General features: G+C 37.6%; 1 long non-coding RNA gene across 3 annotated transcripts in view; it reads left to right on the top strand.

The window, feature by feature from the left end:
* Positions 1-26409, top strand: part of LOC118651322 — a 152533-nt gene that overhangs the window by 2233 nt on the left and 123891 nt on the right. For 2 of the 3 annotated variants that reach the window (XR_004966185.1, XR_004966183.1), the window contains exon 2: positions 2863-2949. This is a non-coding gene — a long non-coding RNA (uncharacterized LOC118651322). The remainder of the gene's footprint in view (positions 1-2862; positions 2950-26409) is intronic. The other variant, XR_004966184.1, reaches the window with a different exon arrangement.

Here is a 26409-nt window from a genome sequence, read left to right as displayed (position 1 = left end):
ACTATAATACGAGTATCTAATCCTGAGTAGAAATAATCTGATGAATCTAATGGGGTCAAAGCAATCTACATGAGAAGAATGTGTTCTACATTTTTTGTGGATGTTCTCAGACCAAGATTTGTCAAAATGCAGTATTTTCAAGCAGTGCGTAGGATTAAACATAATCCTATAAGAGAGATCCACTCTCTTAGAAAATTTCTAGTACACTATACAGTATTGTTAAGTACAGGCATATTTCATTATATTGCACTTCACTTTATTGTGCTTCAAGATACTGTGTTATTTACAAATTTAAGGTTTGTGGAAACTGTGCATTGGCCACTTCTATTGATGCCTTTTTCCCAACACCATTTGCTCACTTCATGTCTCTGTACCACATTTTGGTAATTCTCACAATATTTTAAATTATTTCATTATTATTCTATTTATTATGGTGATCTCTATCAGTGATCTTTGACATTAGTATTGAAATCATTTTGGTCACCACAAACCATGCTCATGTAAGACAAGGTACTTAACAGATGTTGTGTGTGTTATGACTGTTCCACCAACTAACCATTCCCTTTTTCTCCATCTTCTCAGGCATTTCTATTTCCTGAGACACAGCAATATTAAAATTAGGCCAATTATAACCCTATAATTTTCTCTATGTGTTCAAGTGAAAGGAAGATTCACATATTTCTTAATTTAAATCAAAAGCTAGAAATGATTTAGTGAAGAAGGCGTGTTGAAAGGCTAGATAGGTCAAAAGCAAGGGCTCTTGCACCAAACAATTAGCTAAATTGTAAATGAAAATGCAAAGTTCTTAAAGGAAATTAAAAGTCCTGCTCCAGTGAACACACAAATGATAAGAAAGTGAAACAGCCTTATTGCTGATATGGAGAACCTTTTAGTGGACTGGATAGAAAATCAAACTAGCCACAACATTCCCTGAAGCCAAAATCTAATCCTGAATGAAGTTTTAATTCTATTCAATTCTATGAAGGCTGAGAGGGGTGAGGAAGCTGCAGAAGAAGAATCTGAAGATAATAGATGTGGGTTATTGAGGTTTAAGGAAAGAAGCCATATACGTAACATAAAAATGCAAGGTGACACAGCAAGCATTGATGTAGAAACTGCAACAAATTATCCAGGTCTAGCTAAGATCATTAATGAAGGTGGGTACACTAAACAACAGATTTTTCAATGTACACAAAATAGCCTTATATTGAAAGAAGATGATATCTAAGACTTTCATAGCTAAGAAAGTGAAGTCAACACTTGGCTTCAAATCTTTAAAGGGATAGGATGACTGTCTTGTTAGAGGCTACTGCAGCTAGTGACTTTAAGTTGAAGCCAATGCTCATTTGCCATTCTGAAAATCCTACGGCCCTTAAGAATTATGCTGCATCTACTATGCCTGTGCTCTACAAATGGAACAGCAACAACAAAAAAGCCTGGATGACAACACATCTGATTACAATATGGTTTACTGAGTTCTTTAAGCCTACCCACCATTGACACCAACTGCTCAGAAAGATGATTCCTTTCAAAATATTGCTCATTGTCAATGTATCTTGTTACCCAAGAGCTCTAATGGAAATGTACAATCAGTTTAATGTTGTTTTCATGCCTGCTAACATAACATTCTACAGCTCATGGATCAAGAATTATAACTTTCAAATCTTAAGAAATATATCTCATAAGGCTGTAGCTGTCATAGATAGTGATTGCTCTGATGGGTTCAGGCAAAGTACATTGAAAACCTGGAAAACATTCATCATTCTAGGTGCTATTAAAAACACTCAGGATTCATAAGAAGGGGTCAAAATATTAATATTAGCAGGAGTTTGGCAGAGTTGATTCTAACCTTTATGGAAGACCTTAATGGGTTCAAGACTTCAGTGGAAGAAGTAGATGCAGATGTGGTGAAAATAGCAAGAGAACTAGAATTATAAGTGGAGCCTGAAGATGTGAATTGGTTGCTGCAATCTCATGACAAAATTGTAATGGATGCTGTTACCTATGGATGAGCAAAGAAAGTGGTTTCTTGAGATGAAATCTACCCTGGTAAAGATGTTGTGAAGACTGTTGAAATGACAATGAAGGATCTATACTCTTACATTAACTTAGTTGATAAAGAAATGGCAGGGTTCGGGGGATTGAATCCAATTTTGAAAGAAGTCTTATTTTTGGTAAAATTATATCAAGCAACATTGTATGCTACAGAGAAATTGTTCAAAAAGGTAAAATCAATAAATGTGGCAAACTTCCTTGTTTTCTTATTTTAAAGAAATTGTCACAGCCACCCCAATCTACAGCGACCACCACCCTTATCAGTCAGCATCCATCAATATCAAGGCAATACTCTCCATCAGCAATATGTTACAACTCACCGAAGGCTCAGATAATGGCTAGCATTCTTTAGAGTAAAGTATTTTTAATTAAGGGATTCACATATAATTTTATACATAATGCTACACAATAATGTAAACATAACTTTATATGCACTGAAGAACCAAAATATTATGTGATTTGCTTCTTTGAGATATTTTCCTTATTGCAGTGTTTAGGAACCAAACTGCAATATCTCCAATATATGCCTTTTTAACTACATTGTTGTAAATTAGTTCTCTAGAACTTATCCATCCTACATGATTGAAAAGATATGCTGTTTGACCAACATTTCCCCATTTCTTCCACATCTTCAGCCCTGATTGTGATGTGGTAGCCAAGTGACGCATGAGTTAAAGCTATAAATTACTGTGGAACATTTTTGAAGAATATTGAACATTTATATTGAAGTGATTTTGTTTGGTTGCTTTGTCTTTAACAAAAAGTTTTACTTGATTTCTACTGTGTTTTATTTCCCTGGATTCCAAGTAAGCTCACTGGTTGACTGTTTCCTGTCTGCAGAATACACTCAGAGGATTTCCTCGGGGCTTCAATGCAGAGAAGCCAGAGCTTCAGGTATGGTTTACCTGTTAACATGGAGTGTCATATGCCTCTTATCTTTAAACTCCTTTTATTTCCCTTCCTTCCTTCCTTCCTTCCTTCCTTCCTTCCTTCCTTCCTTCCTCCCTCCCTCCCTCCCTCCCTCCCTCCCTCCCTCCCTCCCTCCCTCCCTCTCTCTCTTTACTTTCTTTCTTTCTTTCTTTCTTTCTTTCTTTCTTTCTTTCTTTCTTTCTTGCTGGGGGCCAGCCCCAGCGGTCCAGGGGTTCCCAAAGGTGTGGACGGGGTCGGAGTCGGCGAAGAATGTTTTACACGGAGACAGCGTTCAGAACTCTCTAGCTCTCTTTAGTCTCCATGGATCTTCCTGTGCCTGGCTGAGGCCACAGAGAAAGATCCTGAGGCAAGCTGAGCCTTTATTTTATAGTGAGAGGTAAACAAGGTAGTGGTTTCCATAGTTACACAGTTCTTGTGAGTTTCACTTGTTTCGGCCACTTCCTGCACTTCCCTCAGCCCATTAGCTTCCCAGATAAGATCTAGAGAGCCTCATAAGGTCAAGCCTAATTATGCTAAGAGGACTGTGCCCTCTAAGCTGGGAATTGCTTGTGACTTTACCAACAGGTCAGTCCGAGGCTTAACCCTATATCAGCTCCCCACACTTTCTTTCTTTCTTCTCTCTTTCTTTCTTCCCTGTCTTTCTTTCCTCCCTCCCTCCCTCCCTCCCTTCTTTCTTGCCTTCCTTCTTTCCTTCCTTTACTTACTTATTATTGCTGGTTCTCAATTTTGGTTTCCCATTAAAATAACTTAGAAAGCTATAAAGATATGATGCCTGAGTCTCATCTGTGGAGATACTTATTTAATTAGTCTGAGATGTGGTCTGGAATCAGGATTTTCAAAAATTTCTGAGATGTTGTTGATGTACAGCCCGTTGTTGCAAATCACTGCCTTCGCTAAACCCAGCTGTATGCTATGTTCCTGTCTTTAAAATCAAATACTGCCTTGGCCAGGTTGCTCAGTTCATTGGAGTGTCATACACCAAAATGGTTGTGGGTTCAATTCCTGGTCAGAGCACATACCTAGATTGAAGGTTCAATCCCTGGTTGGGCACATATGGGAGGCAACTGATTGATGTCTCTCTCTTCTCTCTCTCTCTCTCTCTCTCTCTCTCTCTCTCTCTCTCTCTCTCTCTCCTCTCTTTCTTCCTTTTTCTCTGTAAAATCAATTAATAAATATCCTTGTGTGAGAATTAGGGGAAAGAAGTATCTGAGATAAAAATAGACTATCGATTTAAATTGAATCCATAATCTTTACCATTAATGTTTGTATTTTGTGCCCTAACATTATAAAAATTACCTAGTAAATTATTGCAGGGTGGTGTAACTATTTTATTTAATTTCCAAAATTGTTCAAGCATGTTTCTCACAATGTTTTATAAACACATTCCCAATTAATGGCCTAAAAACAACATGGAAATATCCTGGCATTTTCTCCTTTCTAAAGAGAATCCTTCTGCTTCTGAATTTCCTCTGTGGTACCTCACAGGATAGCTGTGTTTCACCCCAGGCTTAGCTGTGGAAATGGGTTGTGAGTGATTCCAACTTACTGTGACTCTTTCTACCCCCTGCCTTAAATATGGACCCCTGCTTCAGACTGTAAAACTTCACTGAGACAAGGAAAGAATATTAAGTTAATATACTTAGAAAAACACAAGTCGAAGCAAATTAAAGATGTCCCCTCTAATTCTTCTTTTGATTCCATACAAACTGAATCAACAGTTCCAATTTAATTCTTGACAACTCTCTTGTCAATGTTTTAACATCTTGTTTGCTGACTATTTATTTACTAGTAATCTAGAAAGTTCATTTAAATTATATAGTTTCTTTTATGTCTCACTTAAAAACTGCAGTTTTTCAGTTAGCTCTAAGAATTTCATAATATGATATATTTTGCAGGTATAAAATGTCCCTTTAATAATTGCTGCCATTTGCATATTTAAAAATAGATTCCCTACTGTTATATTTGTAGTTCAACTGCTTTTGCTAGCTACCATTTTCTCTAGACTAAAATTTTGCTAGCTACCTTTTTCTCTAGACTAAAATTGATATTGCCACCCCCCAGAGCATAACATGGCTTTCCTAGTACTGAGACATAATTAAGAGACTGAATCCAGTGTTCCTTGGCTTTCTAATACTAGCTCTTTAAAATATAAATTTAGTTATGAGGTTCTGTCCCTGGGGGGAAATACCAGTGACAACCCAATCAGTTTCTGGCAGTTAAGTTTCAAATAACAGTGGGGTTTCTGTGTTGGTTCTGGGCAATTTTTCTGTTGCCAGTCAAGGATCTTCTCTTAGAAGCATTTTTTGTCAAACCTTTCTAGGGGCAGACTTTTGATTGACAATATAAGATTTTATTCATTGACATGATGCCAGGTTTGTGTACAAACAGCAAGGAATTTTATTAATAACTTTAGAATGATATAATTTAATATTTGAATATGTTAGTGTGTACTTAACTAGAATCATGTATATACACTTCTTACCTAACGCTGAGCATATCTTGGCATTTAAAATAGAATGTTTAGCCGAAACTGGTTTGGCTCAGTGGATAGAGCGTCGACCTGCGGACTGAGGGGTCCCGGGTTCGATTCCGGTCAAGGGCATGTACCTGGGTTGCGGGCACATCCCCAGTGGGAGATGTGCAGGAGGCGGCTGATCGATGTTTCTCTCCCATCGGTGTTTCTGACTCTCTATCTCTCTCCCTTCCTCTCTGTAAAAAATCAATAAAATATATTTAAAAAAAATAAATAAATAAAATAGAATGTTTAAATGCCTCAATGTCCTGAAGCTTTAGGACAAAGGTTAATAAAGATAAAGGAGTGATTTAAATTTATAAGGAGAGGATTTAGTCATTAGAGTTAGCACAGCTGTGGTGGTAATGTTAAAGATGATACATTAATGAGACTTTATCATAATAAAGTCCTGGCATCCCTGCTTACAAAGCTCATATTGAGTAGTAATATAACCACACCCACTTTAGAAATAAAGATATAAGGAAGAGAGTCAGAGTTACGCAGCTCGTAGTAATACCTTTGACTCCATAAGAATGACTTACAAAGGTGATATCTTCTTTATTTTTTAAAAAATATATTTTATTGATTTTTTTACAGAGAGGAAGGGAGAAGGATGAGAGTCAGAAACATCGATGAGAGAGAAACATCGATTAGCTGCCTCCTGCACACCCCCCTACTGGGGATGTGCCCGCAACCAAGGTACATGCCCTTGACTGGAATTGAACCCAGGACCATTCAGTCCCCAGGCCGACGCTCTATCCAGTGAGCCAAACCGATCAGGGCTATCTCCTTTATTTTTAAGGAGCATGTCCTATATTTCCACAACCCAAATTTTGAAGCTGCATGTTCTATATACTTGTAGTGAAGCTTCATTAATGTAGTGTCCATAGTACTCTTATCAAAATAAAACTTCTGTTCATGGGAGCCCCCAAGTGGCTGCACTAACATACCCCTCCCCAGTTATAATAATGTAATGTAATGGCAGGATTCATGAGTATTTCACTAGACTTTGTCCTCTTCTCTCTTACTTGCCTCACTTAACCCGTGAGGGAAACAATGTTCAGCATTACCTGTAAATAATCTCTTTAGCCATTTTTTCATGAGGACCTAGAAAAAGAATAAAATGATATTCCCAAAGTATCCACATACAATGTGTGACACTTTTATTTCTATAATATAAAACAATATGTCAATGATGGCACTTATAAAGTGGTATAATTTAGAGGTGATAATAGCTAAACATTATTTTGTATTATATAGGACATTTTTTTCTATTTTAATTTGACATTCTTTAAACTTGTCCAATATAATCAAAAATTTACTTGTTTTTTGAATCATTTTTTTAAATCTACAGATTTATGAAATTTAGAAAAGACACAAGTTTTATTAAATCCTTGCTTGTCAATAAATATCAGCAAAATATCAGCAATTCTGACTCTTCCTGTAATTCTATTTTTATTCAATGTTAAATAATCATACAATTTAATAAAGTTAAATTAATTGTATTGCGAAACCAAATTGATGGCTATGTAAAAGCCATTTGCCACAAAGTGCTTATGTACTGTATATCTTTCTAGTAATTTTACTCTATAATTTTCCTTTACAACAATCTATTTTTAATCCATAGTTCCCTAAAATGAAAGTAAGTCCATTAGATCTTCTGCTGGAGAATTGTGTTTTATTATCAATAAATCTCTGAATATATTTGACCATATATTTCATTTATTTGACTCTTAATCCACTTATTTTTACTATTGAAAATTAATCATGAATTATACTGGATTTTTATATATTTATATTCTGTAGTATTTAGCAATTTAAGTAATCCAGTTTACCTATAACTATGATAGAAACTATCTGAATGAAATAATACTGTCTTATACTGAGAACTGTCAGTGGTAAATCAAAATCTTTCTCATAAATCCAAAAAGTTCGTATAGACCTAGTGAAACAACGTTTTTTAAAATTTATTATTATTATTAGTTTTTATCTCAGGATATCTCCCATAACTCAATGGGGCTGGACTGGGGACAGATTCAAATTAGAGCCATCACCCTGGAATCAGTATATTATGCCCCTAAGGCATGTATATCATGCTTGGATCCTCTTTCTTAGTTATATTTTCCCCAAAGAGTCTCTGTTGTCCCTCTGAAAAAAGATTTCTGATGTGTTCTCCACCAACCCCAGCTACCTTTGGGTACCAGGCTAAGTAAGCTTTGTTGTGTGACCTTGAGAAAATCATCTTAAAGTCCTGAGCTCCAACTTAAAATGAAATAGGAATAGAACATGAATCCAAATCCCTTCCCATTACTTTCAAAGGAGTATATTTTTAAATATGATATAAATTATATCTCATATTAATATTAAATTTGTTTAACAAATATTTCTTGAGCATCAACATGTACTTAAATAGCGATGTCCTCATCTCTGGGGTATTAGAGAGGAAAAAAAGGTCCCTAAACTTGTAGAGCTTATATTCTACTGTGGCCAGCATTTTCCTGCAGCCCAAAACACTTCCCCCAGACTCGTCCTAATTAGGTACCATAGTCTGAAAAAATCTCTGCTGACTTTAACCAGTCTCTTAACAGCCTCTCTTGAGTAGGAAAGCTAACTTCAGACTTCACTTTGGAGTCCCTAAGCAAGATAAGAATGTGTAAAAAATACAATATCAGCAACAAAATGTTTCTGAAACAATCAACATCACTATAAAATGAAGCTACACCAAATCTATTTGAATACCAGAGTAACAAATTTAAGTTTTCATTCAGCAACAACCAAAATCACATATGTCAAAACATCAGTAAATAAATCCCTAGATACATATCCACCTGAATTTGCAATACTACATTACAGTGGAATGACACTTAAGATCCATTTTATACATATTTTTAACATTTTAAAGAAGAATGTAAGAATGATATTAGCCTACTAAATTGTAGGTGATGGATCAGCAGCCTTATTTCCACTTACCATACCTTATACATCTTCTGCTCGCTGACAGCCTACACTTTGGAATGATGGTTATGAGTTATTCTTAAGCAACTGAGCTGTCTAATCCAGAGGTGGGTGCTCTTCTCTTCCTTCTTCCCTATGATGAAGCATGTGTCTTCTTCTAAGGCCTCTTTTGAAAATTCTAATTTTTCCTATATTTCCCCCTATTATTTCTTTCATTTATGTGAGAGGAGAAGAACAGTTATTATTGAAATCCCATGTATCTTGAGGACCAAAGGACACTCCATTAATCATGATGTAACATTGCTAGTCTAGAGACACTAATCCACGTGTCACCAGGAAACCTCGCCAAACTTGTTAGTACCTTCTTATAGTTTACTAAGCAGGTATCTGGTGTCAAAAAAAAAGGAAGAAAGAAAGAAAGAAAAAAGAGCCAGAAAAGATATGTTTAAAAAAGAACAGAGATAATTTTACTGTTCATAAGCAACATTAAAGCACATATATTTATTCAAATAAGTCTGAAAAGGTGATTTAGTGGGCACTGGATAAAAGAAAATGAAGAGATTAGCCAAAGAACATATATTCCTAGCCCATGGACATAGACAATAGTGTGGTGAAGGCCAGGGGATGGGGCTAGGTGGAAGTGGGCAAAGGGAGAGGGCAAATGAGGGGGTTCCATAATAGTGTCAACAATAAAAACTGAAATAATATAAATAAAACATACTTTTAGTATATACAATAAAGGTAATTCTAACATTCTATAGAAACATTAAACAAAAGGGAGACAGAATGGTAATATATGCTTACTTATTATGTACCAAGCACTTTACATGTAGTATTTATTTTATTTTTCAATATATATTTATAACTTACATATAAAAAATAAAAATTCAAACAGTTAATGTATCTCATTAAATTTTCTATAATTAGCATGTGGTAAAGGCTGCAAACTAATCTGGTGCCTCATGTTACCCACTTTGTAATACACTATCTACCTGTCAGTATGATCGCATCTATACCAGTTCAGAGCATGGAAAGGAAAGATAAACAACAGGCCAAATCCTACACATACATTTTAAGAGGAAAAAAAAAATCATCTGACATTTGAGAAAGAGAGAAAGCCATATTTCCCTTCAGAGAAAGTGCTATTGGCCTCAGATTGCACAAGCAGACCTGAAGGACAAGAAGGGTGTCAGTTCATCCAGCAGATGGGTGAAGCAGGTGTGTGGGCATCTTATTTATACTATGTTAAGAAAAGCCTTTCTCATATTTGGGAGTTTTCTGGAAGACATGAAACACTGTCCCTTCAATCACATCTAGACCCTAGAATTTATCAAACCTCTATTTTTTTTAAATGTTGTTATTAGTGATATTTCCAGAAACCATAGCTCCAACTTACAAAAAAAGTGCCAAATCTCAAAATGTAAAAAGTATAAAATCCTCACCAGCAACAAATGAAGGAAACAAACTCCGTTAAGTCCTGAGTAGAAAATCTTCAAATAGGAAGGTCATCCCAGAGTTTTAAGAAAATAGCCCTGACCGGTTTGGCTCAGTGGATAGAGCGTCAGCCTGCGGACTGAAGGGTCCCAGGTTCGATTCCGGTCAAGGGCATGTACCTTGGTTGCAGGCACATCCCCAGTGTGGGGTGTGCGGGAGGCAGCTGATCGATGTTTCTCTCTCATCAATGTTTCTAACTCTCTATCTCTCTCCCTTCCTCTCTGTAAAAAATCAATAAAATATATTTAAAAAAAAAAAAAAAGAAAATGAGCTCCAAAACCCCTCACAACTGAATTCTTCAACTGCATGCCACTCATTGGACTCTGAACCAAACTGCAAAATTTAAGAACTAAAATGTTTAAATATATGAATATAAATATGTCAATACACATGCCACTAAACTCACACCCTATATAATAAAGAGCTAATATGCTAATTAGACCAGGTGGCAGAGCGACCTTCTGGAAGGACCTTCCAGAAGGACCTTCCAGATGATCTTCCAGAATGACCCATGGTTGGGGGGTGGGGTCACAAGACAGCCGGGGCTGCGAGGGCCTACTCTTGCATGAATTTCATGCAGCGGGCCTCTAGTAGACTTATGAAAGGTTATGCTAACAAGTTGATGGCATAGGAACTTTACTCTGACCTACAAAGCCTTCAAAAAGGAAAAAAAAAATTAGACATTTAAAAAGTTAAATGCTGGTTCCCAAGATCCAGTTATTACAATTATAAATCAGATAAGTGTGTCTTGGCAAAGCAGCTGCTTATAATTCTGAAAATTCAGCAAATGCAACTCTGAAGGACAACTTTCAAATATTTTGAGCATTTCATTAATTGTAAAGGCTGCCCAAGCTTTATTTAAAATAATACTTTAAGTTATATTTTACGAGTGTGTCAATATGCCAAGTGGTGCCCATTGGTCTCTTTTTCCAGTGAACTGTCATGGGAACTGTTTTAGTGACTCTGCTCATAAGAAAGGCTCCTTCATGTCTGATACAGGATTATTACTGTGAATGAGGAGACTCCTTAAGTATTTAAAGCTGTCTACAGATCTGCTAAGTGCCTATAAAACCTGCCTTAGTCTCTGCTTTGCTTTTGTTGTTGCAATTTGTTGTTATTGTTTTTATAGTGGGGGTTGTAATTGCTCTTCACTGAAAAGAAAAAACACAAGTTCTTACAAACAAAAAAGCCTGAAGAAGGAGAATGGACTGGAGTTGGAGATGGACTTAGGCGCTTTTGTGAATTTAGCTCTCACTTCTCACACTGTTTTCTTTTATTTATTGAAATGGCTCTGTAGCTCAGCAAGGGGAAAACAAAAGGAATGAAAATTCATTTAAATACTCTCGTTTATTTATGTTAACATTTCATCATATGCTGTTCAACAATTTACTAAATGTTTATTATGCACAGTGTTGTATTCTCAGGAGAATAAATAAGTTCTTGTCAGCACTTCTTTTATGAAATCCTATTTTGGTTGTGGATTTTAAAAATTCATAATAAACATTTCCTTCAGGAAGAAGCCAAGAAAGGAAATGCTTTGACACTTTTGATAAGTGAGCTTGTAAGTAAAAAATGGGAAACAAACACAGCATAAATATTCACTGTGTGTATGTATGGAGAGGAGAAGAGTGAGGGAGGGGGAGTGAAGAGAGCGAGAGAGGAGGAAGAGAGACAGAGGCAGAGAGAGATAGAGAAAGAAAGAATGAGATGATTAATTCTTGGATCTTATGATCTTATGAATAAACTATAAAGAAGACCTTTCTGAGAGTTTCAGTGTCAACATTCTTACAGTTATCTCACCAGTCATACTTGCAAAGTAGAAATGGAAAATCAGAGAATGGACTGGACAATGTCTAAGGCAGCAGTCGCCAAACTTTTGAACCTCACAGACCACCAGTGGTCCGCAGACCACCAGATGGTGACTGCTGGTCTAAGGTACTCTCATCTCCAAGTTTTTATTGTTTTTTTATTATTCTACTAGAGTCTGGGTGCATAAATTCGTGCACAGGTGGGGTCCTTTGGCCTGGCCGGTGATCAGGGCGAATTGGGGCCATCTTGCACAGTACCGATGGGGGCTGGCCAACCAGGGGAAGGGACCACAGGAGGTTGGCCAGCTGCAAGAGTTTGGCTGTGGTAGTGCACTACCACCAGGGGGCAGCTCCTGTATTGAGCAACTGCCCCTTGGTGGTGAGTGTGCATTATAGCTACCATAGGTCATCTGGTCGTCCAGTCATCCAGTTGTAATGGTCACTTAGGCTTTTATATATAGAGAGATTTTATTAGCAAAAATAGTAAATAAAAGTCAAATGTCAAAAGATGAATGACAATCTCTAGTACTGTAATATATACCCATCTTGTATGCATAATATGCATAATATATATATATTAAAGGCTAATATACTAAGTGTCCCTCTGCCTGTCCGACCGGTTGCTATGATGTGCACTAACCACTGACCACCAGGGGGCAGATGCTCAATGCAGGAGCTGCTGAGCTGCAGTGACTTGGCAGCGCAGTTCTCAGTGACACACCCCAAAACCAGAGAGGAGGGAGCCTGATTCCTCGCAGAGGCTGAGATTCCGCCTTCAGCCATGGGTTATGTTGTTGCTAGGGCACTGTTGGCCCCAAATATGGTTTACTGCACAGTTACATTTGTGCTCCACACCCTGTACCCCAGTAACTTTGCAGAGTGCCCTCTCGCACTCTGGGACCCTCGGGGGATGTCAGAGAGCTGGTTTCAGCCCGATCCCCACAGGCCAGGCCAGGGGACTCCACCTGCCAGAGGGACTCCTCTCACTCCACAGATGCCCTTCAAGCCACAGCGCCACCCCAGGTGTGGCCAACCAGGGAGGGACCACAGGAGCTTGGCTCCAGTGTGTGTCTGGCCCATCTCGCCTAGCCTCAACCCACAGGCCACCTTCTAATTAATTTTCTTTCAATGTGCACGAATCCGTGCACTGGGTCACTATTATATATTCCATATGGATTATGGAATTCACCAATTCTAAACCATATACTAAAAAGATAATTTGGAAGCAACCTGAAATCCTTGTCTTCACTTCTTAGCTATTGAAGTTTTGTTTTAAGTAATGAAAACATTTATTGGTTGATTGTTATTTGTCAAGCACTCTTAGAAGCCCTTTATGCCTTTATTAATTTATTTAACCTTTTAAATAACCTTATATGTCTATTATAACAGTATCTGATTATTCAAATGGGAAAAATTAGAAACTTAGCAGCTAGTAACTTATCAAAGTCACAATGCTTCTAAGTGGCAGAGCTAAGCTTCCCAATCAATAGTGAGGTTCCAGCTAATCCAACACACCAGTCTACTGCCACCTCTCCAAAGAGGGACTGGAGATATGAACCTCACATATGCAGAAGGTCTTAATATATGACCGAAACTGAAATAAAGAACAATAAGTTCTCTGTTTCTATAAAATACTTTCTGAATGTGTAAAATTTAGAAAAAATACAACAAAAAATAAATATATTCCATAACCCTAAGGTTCAGATATAGTAATTAATATCTTGGTTGATATTCTTATAATTGGTTCTTGTTTTATAGAGCTTTACTTTTAAGTTATCAATATAGTGAGTATTTCCCAATGTCATTAAATCTTTATTGAGTACATGCTTTTGAATGGTCACTTAATTGTAATTATTTGAATGGTCAAATAATTGCCATTTTCCAACATATTGGCCTAGTTTATTTGTTGAATCTTACTCAGGACCTTCAATGAGCATCTTTAAATAAGTAAATGTATTAAATTGTTTTAGTTTTCTATGCTGTGCAACAATTATTACAATTTTAGTGGCTAAAAAATAACACACATTTATTCTATAACAGTTCCTATTGGTCAGAGAATAGGTAATGGGGTTTGCTGTGTCTCACAGGCTGCAGTCAAGGTGTCAGCCTGGCTGCTTTCTCACCTGGAGGCTCAACAGGGAGCCAATTTGCTTTAAAGCTCCCTTGGGTTGCGGGCACAATTCATTCCCTTGCTACTGTAGGACAGAGGGCTTCAGTTTCGTGCTGGCTGTGGACTAGAGGCTGTCCTCAGCCAGTAGAGGTCATCTGTCATTCCCTCCCACACAGCCCATGCCATGGGCAGTTAACAAGTTACTTGCTTCTTCAAGGCCAGAGAGTGAGAGTGAGAGCTGGCAAGAACAGGCTTATATAATGTTACATGATCATGGGAGGGACATCCGTTGCCATATAATATAATCATGAAACTGACCTCCATCACTTTTGCTATATAAAACCATCATAAGAGTGACATCCATCACTTTTTCCACATTCTATTGGTTAGAAGCAAGTCACAGGGCTCATTCACACTAGGGGAGTTAGTGGATTATTCAAAGGCATGAACATAAAGAAGTGGGAAGCCTGCTCACTCTTCCCTAGAACTTCCTTGGTATTCAGAGTTGTCAAATAAAAAGCATCTCAATGATAAAACTTCACTGGCATGAGGGCCTCTGCCTTAGTGACCTTTAATTTGAAACAACAGTTCATGTCCTTGTTCAGGAAACCCTAATCTGCTTGGCAAGTCTGTGGAGTTCAGTGAGTGATCCTTCATTCCTCCTGTTTCACTGATCCTGAAGGATTCAGGGTTTCCCATTGCCTTCAGGGCTCCCCAAATAAGTTTCATTTAGAACATGTAATTTCAGTCAGGCTACGCCAAATATGTTGTGACTATCTAACCACTTTTTTTGTGTGTATTTGTAGCAAGTACCCAGATTGTATGTTGTTTAGAGAGATCATGTGATTAACATTACTTTTCCCCAAAATTCCTCCATACCATCTGTGAAACAATTCAGCTCTTTATTATTTATTAATTCACCTATCCATTCCTTTATTTAATTAACTAGGGGCAGAGTGCACAAAGATTCATGCATGGGGGGGGTGGTGAGGGGGTCCCTCAGTCTGACCTGCACTCTCTCCAATCTGGGAGCCCTCAGGGGAGCCCTCTCCAATCCGGGATTTTCTGTCTGTCTTTGCAATCATGTGAGCAAATTGTCTGAGACCCCCAACCCAGTTTGGTTTGTTGCTCACAAAATAATAGAGGCATTTTCTTTTCTTTGCTTCATTGGTGGAGATTTCCGGGAAGTTTTAGGATATCTCCCTTTAATTTTTCCTAGACACTCTGATTTTACTTATGTCTCTCACCTTTGCTTTTCCTCCATCCCCCACTGCAACAGTAACTAGCTCCAGGCTCACTTTGCTCTAGTGCAGTGGTTCTCAACCTTCTGGCTCTTTAAATACAGTTCCTCATGTTGTGACCCAACCATAAAATTATTTTCGTTTCTACTTCATAACTGTAATGTTGCTACTGTTATGAATCGTAATGTAAATATCTGATATGCAGGATGGCCTTAGGAGACCCTTGTGAAAGGGTCATTCGACCGCCAAAGGGGTCGCGACCCACAGGTTGAGAACTGCTGCTCTAGTGTCTAGGACAGGGGTCGGCAAACTTTTTGACTCGAGGGCCACAATCGGTTCTTAAACTGGACCGGAAGGCCGGAACAAAAGCATGGATGGAGTGTTTGTGTGAACTAATTTAATTCAAAGTAAACATCATTACATAAAAGGGCACGGTCTTTTTTTTTTCAAGAGTTTTATTCATTTCAAACAGGCCGGATCCGGCCCGCGGGCCCTAGTTTGCCCACGGCTGGTCTAGGAGATCCATCTGCCACCAGAACTATGCTTCCCAGCATTCCTGGTGCTCCCTGTGCTCTGAGATTCAGCTTCTGGTCCTGGGGCTGCCATCAGAACTACTATTCTCAGAATTCCTGGGAGGGACGAAGAGAGCCATGGCCCTCCAAGCTGCCAGCTCACCCACTCTGCTCTCTGCCTGGTGCCTGTGTATGCAAATTAACCCACCATCTTTGTTGGGTTAATTTGCATATTCACTCCTAATTGGCTGGTGAGCGTAGTGAAGGAATGGTCAATTTACATGTTTTTCTTTTATTATATAGGATGCTCTTGAGTTACCTACTGTGGCTCAGCCACCTTGCCAGAAGCTAGGAATATAATGGTGAACAAGATATGATTCCTGCCTCAAAAAGGTGAAAATATATTGCAAGAAAACAGGAAAAAAACAACAACTTAAACAAACAACTCAAATAATAAATAACCAGGTGGTGAAAGAGAGATGACATAGACTAATGGAAGAGTGTTGAGGCAGAGAATAAGGTGAAGTTTGTTTCATTGGTGCATCCCCAGCAAAGAGGCTTAGGTTGTAATTGTCTGGGTGTCTGCCCCAAAGGCTTTTCAATCTAGATGTTCAGAGAGCTAAACTGAAACTGGCAGAAGCCACAGTCTTTCTTCATGCATTCTAACCAGTACATGGGCACCCATGCTTTAGAACACAAGGATGTTCTGACCTGGCCAGGCAGCTCAGTTGTTAGAACATTGTCTCCATACACCAAGGTGGGAGTTTGCTTCCTGCTCAGGGCACACAAGAATCAACCAATGAATTGATGTTTTTCTCTCTCTCTTTTTTTCTCCCTCTCAAAAACAATTAAAAATTACACACACACACACACACACACACACACACACACACACACACACACACACACAAGCTATTCTGGATCCAGTGGACAAGGAGGAAAAATTAGATTATAATAGCTGTTTCTTTTGCCATCTCTCTCATTGAGACAGGGGCTTTCTTATATGCAGAGACTTGCAGAAAACAGCGGGTGTTTAGATAAGCTCTTCATATACTGCAGACCTGCTGCCCCTCTGCTGCGGCTTCACTGCTGCCCTCTCTGGAGGAGTAGGAGTGCAGAGTGAGGTCACAACCCATGTTCCTGAGTCCAGAAAGATATACCCACACCAATCATTTCACCCACTTGGCGTGGCGAAGAACTTCAGGCTTTCTTTAATAGGCTCTTTAAAATCAGAAGTGCTTAATTTTGGCAAGATTTAAGTAAAATTGGAGAGCAATAACAGGAATTGTTATCTAGGCGAATTATCCCTTAACAGAAATCCTGCATCTTTTTCTTCATTTTTGTGCAGGAGAGAACTTCATGGGTTTTTATCCCCACATCCCTCTCAACTCATGCATTTTAAACTGGCACATGATATTCCAATGTATATTGAAAAATTGTTACTTAATGATTCAGATATATTGTTCAAGATGTGATTGCAGAAAAATCTTTAATAATTTTATTTGATAGTAGAATCATATGTAAAATCAAAATAATATAAGCAGTAAAAATATAGAGAGAGGTTAATTGTTTTCTAAGAGCATTTGTCCCATTATGAGCCCATACGCTCATTTGGAAAGAAATGTTATCTTTACATTATTCAGGCTTTGCATTCAGAAATATGGTATAGCTCTCCGTTTACCTAAATATTTTATGTCTCTCAGTAAAGTTTTATACAGTTCTACCTATAGGTCTTACCCATTTTCTTGTCAGGGTTATTTTTAAATAATATATGAGGGTTTTTTGTTGTTTTATGCTGCTGTTGCTGAATACAGTGGTTCCCATTATATCTTCAACAGCTACCACTGGTTTGAAAAGTAATTGATTTTTGCACATTAACTTTATATTTGTCCATGACTAACTCCATAAAATTTTGACAGTTACTTGAATAAAAACATTCACAAGAGATGTGTGAGTGGTCATTAACACTAGTTTAGACCTGCATTTTTTATTAACTAGTTATTTCAGAAAGTATTTTTCATTTCTGTGATTTACTTTTGAGAGTTTTGGTTTACTTTTGAGTGTTAGAGAATGTAAACTACTCAATTTCAATATTGAGAAGAGACCAGAGATTTTATTTTTGATCTATTGCAAGGATAAATTTTGTATATGTCCCATGAGACTTTGAACATCTTTTTAAAAATTCCTTCTATCCTCTCTTTTGCTGCATGCTATATTTCTTTATTTTAAATTTCAGAGATATAGAAAATAAACAATTAAAAATTTGTTTTAATATATTTTTATTGATTTCAGAGAAGAAGGAAGAAGGAGAGAGATAGAGACATCAATGATGAAAGAGAATCATTGATCGGCTGTCTCCTGCAAGCCCCCCACTGGGGCTCGAGCCCACAAACTGGGCATGTGCCTTTGACTGGAATCAAACCTGGGACCTTTCAGTTTGCAGGCCGACGCTCTATCCACTGAGCCAAACTGACTGGCAACAATTTAATATTTTTAGAAATCCACTGCTACTTACATATGGTTCATTGTCAATACCAAAACCAAGGTGCCTCTTTTGACTTCTTCCTGACCCATTCCCTACATCTTATCTAGATCATTGTAATTTAATTTCAAAATAGTATTTTTAAAATATTTATATGAAATTATTATGTTTATAACAATTACTTAGAGTCAACAAAATGTTTAATTGGCAGTAATGTGTATTAGAACTCCTTTTATATTATGATTCTCTATTTTGAGCTTTCAATTTTATTTTCTCCCATGAAATCCAGAAGGCATTGTACTGTATAATTTTCCAAGTCTTTGCATAGTTGATATTTTTTTTTTGCACAAGAAATCAAAGTGTATTGAATAGAACCATTTTCCCACAATAAATAAAACACTCTAGAAATAAATTTGATAAAATTGTTCAAGTATTTAGAAATCTGCATTCAGGATCATGCAGTGTGCAGTGTATTTTAAGTGGGTAGACTTAAGTATAAGTATCTAATAATAGACAGAAGCAAAGTTTCTTTCAAAAACTAAATGTTGTATAAAACCTACAAAGGTCTTGGAATGTCCTATTTTGTAAGGAGCAAGTAAAACATTGAACTGACTCCAGTCTTTCCCTCGTGTTCTTTTGAAACACCTGTGGTTTCATCTGCTAAATCTTTGCTCAGGGTGACAGGTGAACAGAGACTTTTTTCTTTTTCTGCTTAAACATCTTCAGAAACTTAAAGGCCATTTGTGCCCTAAAGTTAGGTCACTTACAAGTAAAGACTCTGGTGCCATGAAGCCCCACCCACTGCTAAGGTAATAATGCCATGCTTTGATTCCTGTTTGACTTTGTTCCCTTGGTCTTTGGTATATGGTTCCCCCTCTGTGATTCAGGCCACCCAGGTACTTGTCACTGCTAAGGACTCTTTATAACTGTGATTCCCACCTCTCTCAACAATTACACCCTGCAAGAGGTCAAAATGAATATTCCAGGGCCTAACACAAGCTGCCTGCCTACAACTTAAGTCATGTAATTCCCAGACATGACACTTTAGCAGAGCAGCACTTCTTTGGGGGAATATTCAAGGCTGTGATTTTTCACTTTCTTAGAAACAAGGAAATGTAAGGAGGTACCTTTCCTTTCATTTCACCTCTATGTCTGTTTTGGCTGACTTTGCAGTTGTAATGAGAGAGAAAATCTTAGAAAATATATTTTTGATAATAAGACTAGTCATAGTTTAAGCCACTTCTATTGTTCAAAATACAATTTGTAGAAAGGTAGGAGGAATGAAGTAGGGGAGCTCTCCCTTTCTCAAGGGATAGTTTATTTTTTATTTTCTTACTACTCTCCTTTCTGTGTTACTACTTTAGATGGATCTAGTATGGGTTCCCACTTGGGAGACTTAGCTCCTAGAAAGCAGAATCAAGAGTTAGAAACCATGATATGGACAGTAGATGGTAGGATATTTAAAACATGTGTCACAGCATTATTTAGGTTTCATTTAAATTGGAATGATCATGTATAGCCAGTACAATTTAAAGTGACATTACCTGTCAGAAAACCAAACTCTCTCTTTAATATATATACACTAGAGGCCCAGTGCACAAAAATTTGTGCAAGCTGAAACCAGTTTGGCTCAGTGGATAGAGCATCAGCCTGCAAACTGAAGGGTCCCGGGTTCGAGTCCAGTCAAGGGCATGTACCTGGGTTGCGGGCACATCCCCAGTAGGAGATGTGCAGGAGGTGGCTGATCGATGTTTCTCTCTCATCAATGTTTCTAACTCTCTATCTCTCTCCCTTCCTCTCTGTAAAAAATCAATAAAATATATTTAAAAAATAATTTGTACACTCAGGGGGGTTCCCCCAGCCCAGCCTGTGCCCTCTAGCAGTCTGGGACCCCTCAGGGGATGACCACCTGCTGGCTTAGGCCCATTCCCCTGGGGATTGGGCCTAAGCTGGCAATCAGACATCCCTCTGGCAGCCTGGGAGCCCTCGGGGGATGTCCACTTGCCAGCGGGGAGCAGGCCTAAGCTGCAGTTTGACATCCTTAGTGTTGCTGAAGAGGCAGGAGAGGCTCCCACCACCACTGCTGTACTGGCATCTGTCAGCCTGGCTTGTGGCTGAGCAGGGCTCCACCTGTGGGAGCGCACTGAACACCAGGGGGAAGCTCCTGCATTGAGCATCCGCCCCCTGGTGGTCAGTGTGTGTCATAGTGACCAGTCATTCCCAATCTTTCTGCTGTTAGGGTCAACTTGCATATTACCCTTTTATTATATAGGATAGAGGCCTGGTACACGGGTGGGGGCAGGCTGGTTTTCACTGAAGGGTATCCCGGATCAGGGTGGGGGTCCTGCTGGGGTACCTGGTCAGTCTGGGTGAGGGGCTGAAGGCCCTTTTCAGGCTGCCCAGGCCGCCTGGTGATGGAAGCTCTCAGCCTCTCTTTTTTTCTTTTTTATTCTGAGATTTATTTATCTTCTATAATTGAAACTTTGTTGCCTTTAGTGGAGCTCAGAGCCAGCTGGGAAACTTGGCTTCCTCCATCACTTGAGAAACCAAGCCTCCTGCTCGCTCCAGCTCTGTGGCTGCCAGCCACCATCTTGGTTGGATTAATTTGCATATAGTTGCTCTGATTGGCTGGTGGGTGTGGTATGGTCAATTTGCATGTTTGTTTTTTATTAGATTAGAAACACACACACATATATATGGAAAGAGACTTTGCTTTGAGTGATGGACACATGATGCAGTGTGCAGATGATGTTTTGTTGAGTTGTACACTTGAAACCTGTATGATTTTGTAAACCACTGTCACCTCAATAAATAAATAAATAAACAAACTATACTGCAATTAAAAAAATACATATTCATTAGATTCCACAAATGAGTGAGATCATGTGGTACTTATCTCATGGAAAATAGGGTGGTGAAAGCTTGGAGGAGTATGGATGGGGAGAGGGGTATGGGTGGGGAGAGGGCAATGGGGGGAAAAAAGGACATATGTAATACTTTTAACACTAAAGATTTATTTAAAAAACATATTCATACATTTAACTCAAGAATTCCACTTATATAAATTAAGTCAAGCATGCAAATTATTTTATTTGCAAAGAGATACATCAATTCATTGTATTTTGCAACATAGTACAGGACACAATCTAGCTAACCAGCAAGTATAAAAATACACCTATGTTCAATTTAAATGTATTTAGCTCTTTAAAATAATTTCTAGAAAATAGATTACATATGTAACTATTTATAATATTACATAATTTGAAAAAATATAATAAATATAATATGCCCTAGCCAGGTGGCTCAGTTGGTTGGAGCATTGTCCAGTACACCAAACTGGTTGTGAGTTTGATTCCCCAGTTGGGGCATTTATGGCAGGTAACTAATCCCTCTCTCTCTATCTGTCTATCTTTCTCTCCCTCCCTTCCTTCTCTCTCCCTTCCTCTCTCTCTAAAATCAATAAACAGATCTTTGGGTGAGGATTAACAATTTATATAATAAAAGTGTAATCTATACAAAAGGAGTACCAGGAAAAATAGAGTAAATAAAACAAAATGATAACATTTTTTAAAAAATGATTATTTAAACTTCTCTATATGTCAGTCATTTTTCTAAGTGTTTTAAATATGTCAACTCAAGCCTAAAACAACCCTATGAGATAAATACCATTATTGTTGCCAATTTACAAATAAGGATATAAGTCACAAGAGTGTTAAATAACTTGCATTAGTCATATAGCTAGTCAGTAGAAGAGAGGCTATTCAAACCCAGGCAGCCTAAAGCCAGAGACGAAACTCATAGGCACAGCTATAATTATGTCCAGGTTGACATGTGTCACTTTTTTATTTTATATATGTTTTGTCATATTTCATGTAAAATAATTATACATTGAAATATAATGCTTTACTTAATATCTAATTTTAAAATAATGAAATTCAAAAAATCAGAACTTTGAGATTTTAAGATGAAGAGTGCTATTATATCTGAATTTGAACTTCCTTGAGTTCTACCTTACAAAGAATTTTTTTGATACCTTGATAGCTAATGAGCAATGATGATGAATTCTTCTCTATGGAATATAGCATACCAGGGTACTAGTATATTACTTAATTGCAATACCAGGACAGTAACTGAAAAAGACAAGATCACACCTAAGCCAGTAGTCTAGAGGCATAGGTGAAGATCGGCCAAGTGAAAAGGAAGCAGGTGTCTAAGTTAAATGGGCAGAGAGACAATTAGTAGTTCCCTAGATTTGCACAGGAGCCTCCTGAGGTTCCTGTAACCACTTCCCAGCAGGTGTGTAGTTTGATACCTGAGATAGCAAGCTGAGCTAAGGGACCTCAGGAAAGCAGCTACAAAGCTGGAAACAGGGTTGCTCCTCCAGGGACGCAGGGAGATGTGGCAATGCTCCCGCACCTCCCTAAAGAGTGCTGCTCCATTTCCCCTGACCGCAGTCTCTGCGAGGTGTGCTGTAAACAAGCCTGGAAATGCATCCGTTCCACTGTCATTTCCATTCTAGCATGGCACTGCCGCAGCCTCATTACACAACCTAGGGACACTTTATTCCCAGATCTGTGTGTTCAAATGATTGAAATCACAAATGTGAAATCTCCTTTCCTGTTTTATTGTTTTTTAATGGACTCTGGAACCATTCAGTCAGAATTAATAACAGATGGCTACGGTTTATCCTCCTTTTCAAGATGAGCAGACCTCGCAATCACATTCTAGACAAGAATGACAAAGTATCCAATCAGGGAGGTATCAAGACACCTTGGTTTCTCCACTCATTCACATGTTCCAGAAGCACTTCTAACTCCATGCCCCTCTCACTTTAAGTATGAGCTTTATCAAGGAGAAAGAATAGCTGAACTAAGGTGTTGGAAGTAAAATAGTAATATTCAGTTTGCATATTCAACTCCTATAGGGTAAGTGCCATCACAGTATCAACTTGCTAGAAGAAAATTTCCCTCCTGGACATAAATGTTACACCATGTCCTCTAACCACCAAGTTTCCTTCAATCAACTAACACAAGTTAAACGCAAAATACTTAACACAAATGATATATACATACTGTCAAACATATTAATCTTATTTTATCTTGGTATAGTTTGAAACAATAAAATATGACTGTTTTCTTTTACTAAATAAGTGACTTACCAAGTGCTGTAGGACCAGTATTGAGTTGCCTCTCACAGACCATTACAATTTCAAACATTACGTTTTTTCACTCCACCCATTAGATACCTATATTGCAATGCATGGATAGTATGTGTGAGATCATATATATATATATATATCTGAGTACAAAGGCTTTATGCTTTGTGTGCTTAAACAGATTTTAAGGTTATTGTGTTTTATATACTTAATGTTGTGAACCTTTTTTAAGTACCCTATTGCAATTATAAATAAGTCCTAAATTGACAGTATTTGCTCACAGTAATAGCCTAAACACATATTCAGGTTGGGTGTTCTAAATGACATTAGTACTAAATCTTTATACAGACAACCCCTGCAACATAATCCCTCTGTCTTCTGGATAAACTGTATGTCAACACTGGATACACTTGGCTAAATTTTCAATGTGGGTCAATTACAGAGGTGAACAAACTGAACTCCTCTAGAAAGTTTCAGTCTTATGAACTTAACATATGAGCTGATTCTACTTCACAAGCTGACTGTAGCGATTGTACATGAATACTACTACAGATACTTATGCTATTAATGCTATGTCTTTCTTAATGACAATTCCTGAATAATGTTTAACATTGTGTGGTAACACAGCCTGTGCTTGGGGAGGAGGTCTTCAGAATGCTTGAATTCGATCCTCACAGTTGCTAATAACCATGAGCCCTGGATATGTCATTTACATTTTCTGGAGTCTACTTTCTCTGAGGTACATTAATTTTTCAAATCCCATCAGCCCATATCTCTCTTCTAAAGCAAACTCTTGGTTCCTATTTTTACTCAATAAGTAAATACTAATTTTTATCTCTATTATTATGCGAGCAACATAGAATGTATAGCATTATACATGTTTTTTCACAGATATTACCATGTAGATGCCAAGACATAAACAAATGCAAAAAGTTAAAGAGGACTGTGATTAGCACCAAAGGACAGATATATTTTAAAAAAAATGCTCTGGAATTTCAAAAAAAGGACAGCAAACTTCTTCCTGTAGTCAAAAAATATTAATAAAGACCTACCAGATGACAAACAATGTGCTCAAGACTTGGGTTTCATGTTTAAACTGCAGGTTTAGATCCAGTTCAAGAATGTAAATGGAGGCCCATATATCATAGGTCTGACCATGTAAAAGTTAGACTAAAACTACTGAGTAAAGTATGATTTATCATCCTATCTTGATGAGCATAATTTCCACAATGACCTGTAAGATCAGATTCAAACTTAGAATTTTCAGATTTACCTGCCCCTGGCTTCCAACCCCTACTTCTCCATCTTCTACCCATATATTTTTTTTTTTCATTTTTGACTCTACTCAATTCCACCTGCATCCTCAAGTGTGCCCTATGGGTCCTCACATATGCTCCTGAGAACACTCCAAATTGTGTATCCAAGATTTTTTAGTGAAAACCAAAGCTTCCACTGAAAAGTTGAAGGGATTTTAATGGATAGCATTAAAAACATTCCAGGCAGAAAAAATAATTAAGACTTTGTGGATGGAAGCTTCCAGGCATGGTTGCAAAATGTTGAATTGTTCAGTTTTGCTAAAGTTTCAACAAACCAAAATACTATAGCTAAACCCATAAGAATAAACCTAGATCATAATGTTAAAGGCTAAAAAGAAGTATAAACTTTATTGGTAGGCAAAGAAGAGAGATATGAAGGTTATTAAGCAGGGGTGACATAATCAAAACTGTGCTTTAGGAAGATTAATTTGGAAGCCAAAAGCAGAATGAGTAGATTAGAAGCAAGAATGCAGGCAGGGAGAAGAGTTATAGCAGTAGTGTAGGTAAGCAGTAATAAGACTGTTAACTAGGGCTGGGGTAATGTACAAGAAGCAAGGGTTGCATGAAATGGTAGGGAGAAGGAATTGACAGCCCTTGATGAATCATTGCTAATAGGATAAAGGAGAGAGCTAAATCAAAGAACCATCAGAGATCTGGAGTTTCTGTGATGAAAAATGAATTCTTGGAAAACATCAGCAAAAATAATTAGGAGGAGGAGCTAAATTGTGGGGTAAAAATGATGAGTGGCATTGTTGTATGTTGTGTTAGCAATATTAACAAAACTTCACCCAGGTAAAAACGCCATTTAGGACTTGAAATTCAGGTCTGGAGTTTGGGAGAACTATCAGGACATCACATAAAGAGGTAAAACGCAGGCCTGACTTTATATATATATATATATATATATATATATATATATATGCCATTCTTTATGCAATTTAATTGTCCACAGGTCTTGAAAATTTTTACTGGTTCAGAGTTTAGTTGCTTAGTTTGTACAGTTCCCAAAAATTTGTGTGTCATCTGAAAAGTCATTTATAAAGTTTAGGCCAGTTACTTCACTTTGGCAAGACGTACTTTATAATCTATAGCATAGTGGTGCACTTTGTCAGGATTTGTTGATGACAGTCCAAGTTTCTTCCCAGCATGAATCACTTCTGTATCACAATGTTTAGTTCTGGGAATTTTGACTTTATCCAGATTTAGACTTTGAGTTTTTGTCTAACGTAATGCTTACAAACAATGAGTCTGTCTCTGGAATTACTTTCTTCAAATCTATTGCTGATGGTCCAAAAGTTCTTTTCAGCTCTCAGGTGACATGATCTATTGGTTGATTATAAAAGTATTTGTCTTTGGTTCTCACTCATATTGGCAATTATTATACATACAAACACCAACACATACACACATGCACACACACACACACACACACATACACACTTCATGATCTTAAGCAACATTAAAGATGAGTTAAATTAGCTTATGATTTTCTTCCTGTGTCTGCTTAATAACATTTTTTATACCCACTTTTCTCTTGCCCCAGATGCACTTCAATATTTGAGTCATTGGTATGGAAATCATAAGATGACTGGGGAAAGAAGCCTAACTATGTTAAGAAAATCTCAGTCTTTAAACAGAAGGCAGAACCAGCAACTATGGTAGACTTCTCTTCTAGGAGGAACAAGTGATTGTAAGAGGTTATATTAGGTGACTGCAGTTAAATGAATCCTACTCTCTTCTGCTTTACACAAAATATAGCTGCAAAAACCTTTTCCACTATCAATGCCTCAACTTTCAGAGTTGATATATAGTTCGGCATCTAAATAAATATTTGAATAC

Source organism: Myotis myotis, unplaced genomic scaffold (assembly GCF_014108235.1).
Source record: "Myotis myotis isolate mMyoMyo1 unplaced genomic scaffold, mMyoMyo1.p scaffold_m19_p_3, whole genome shotgun sequence".
NCBI classification, from domain to species: domain Eukaryota; kingdom Metazoa; phylum Chordata; class Mammalia; order Chiroptera; family Vespertilionidae; genus Myotis; species Myotis myotis.
The sequence above is the reverse complement of the archived record's forward strand: the minus strand, read 5'-3'. Positions and strand labels throughout refer to the sequence as shown.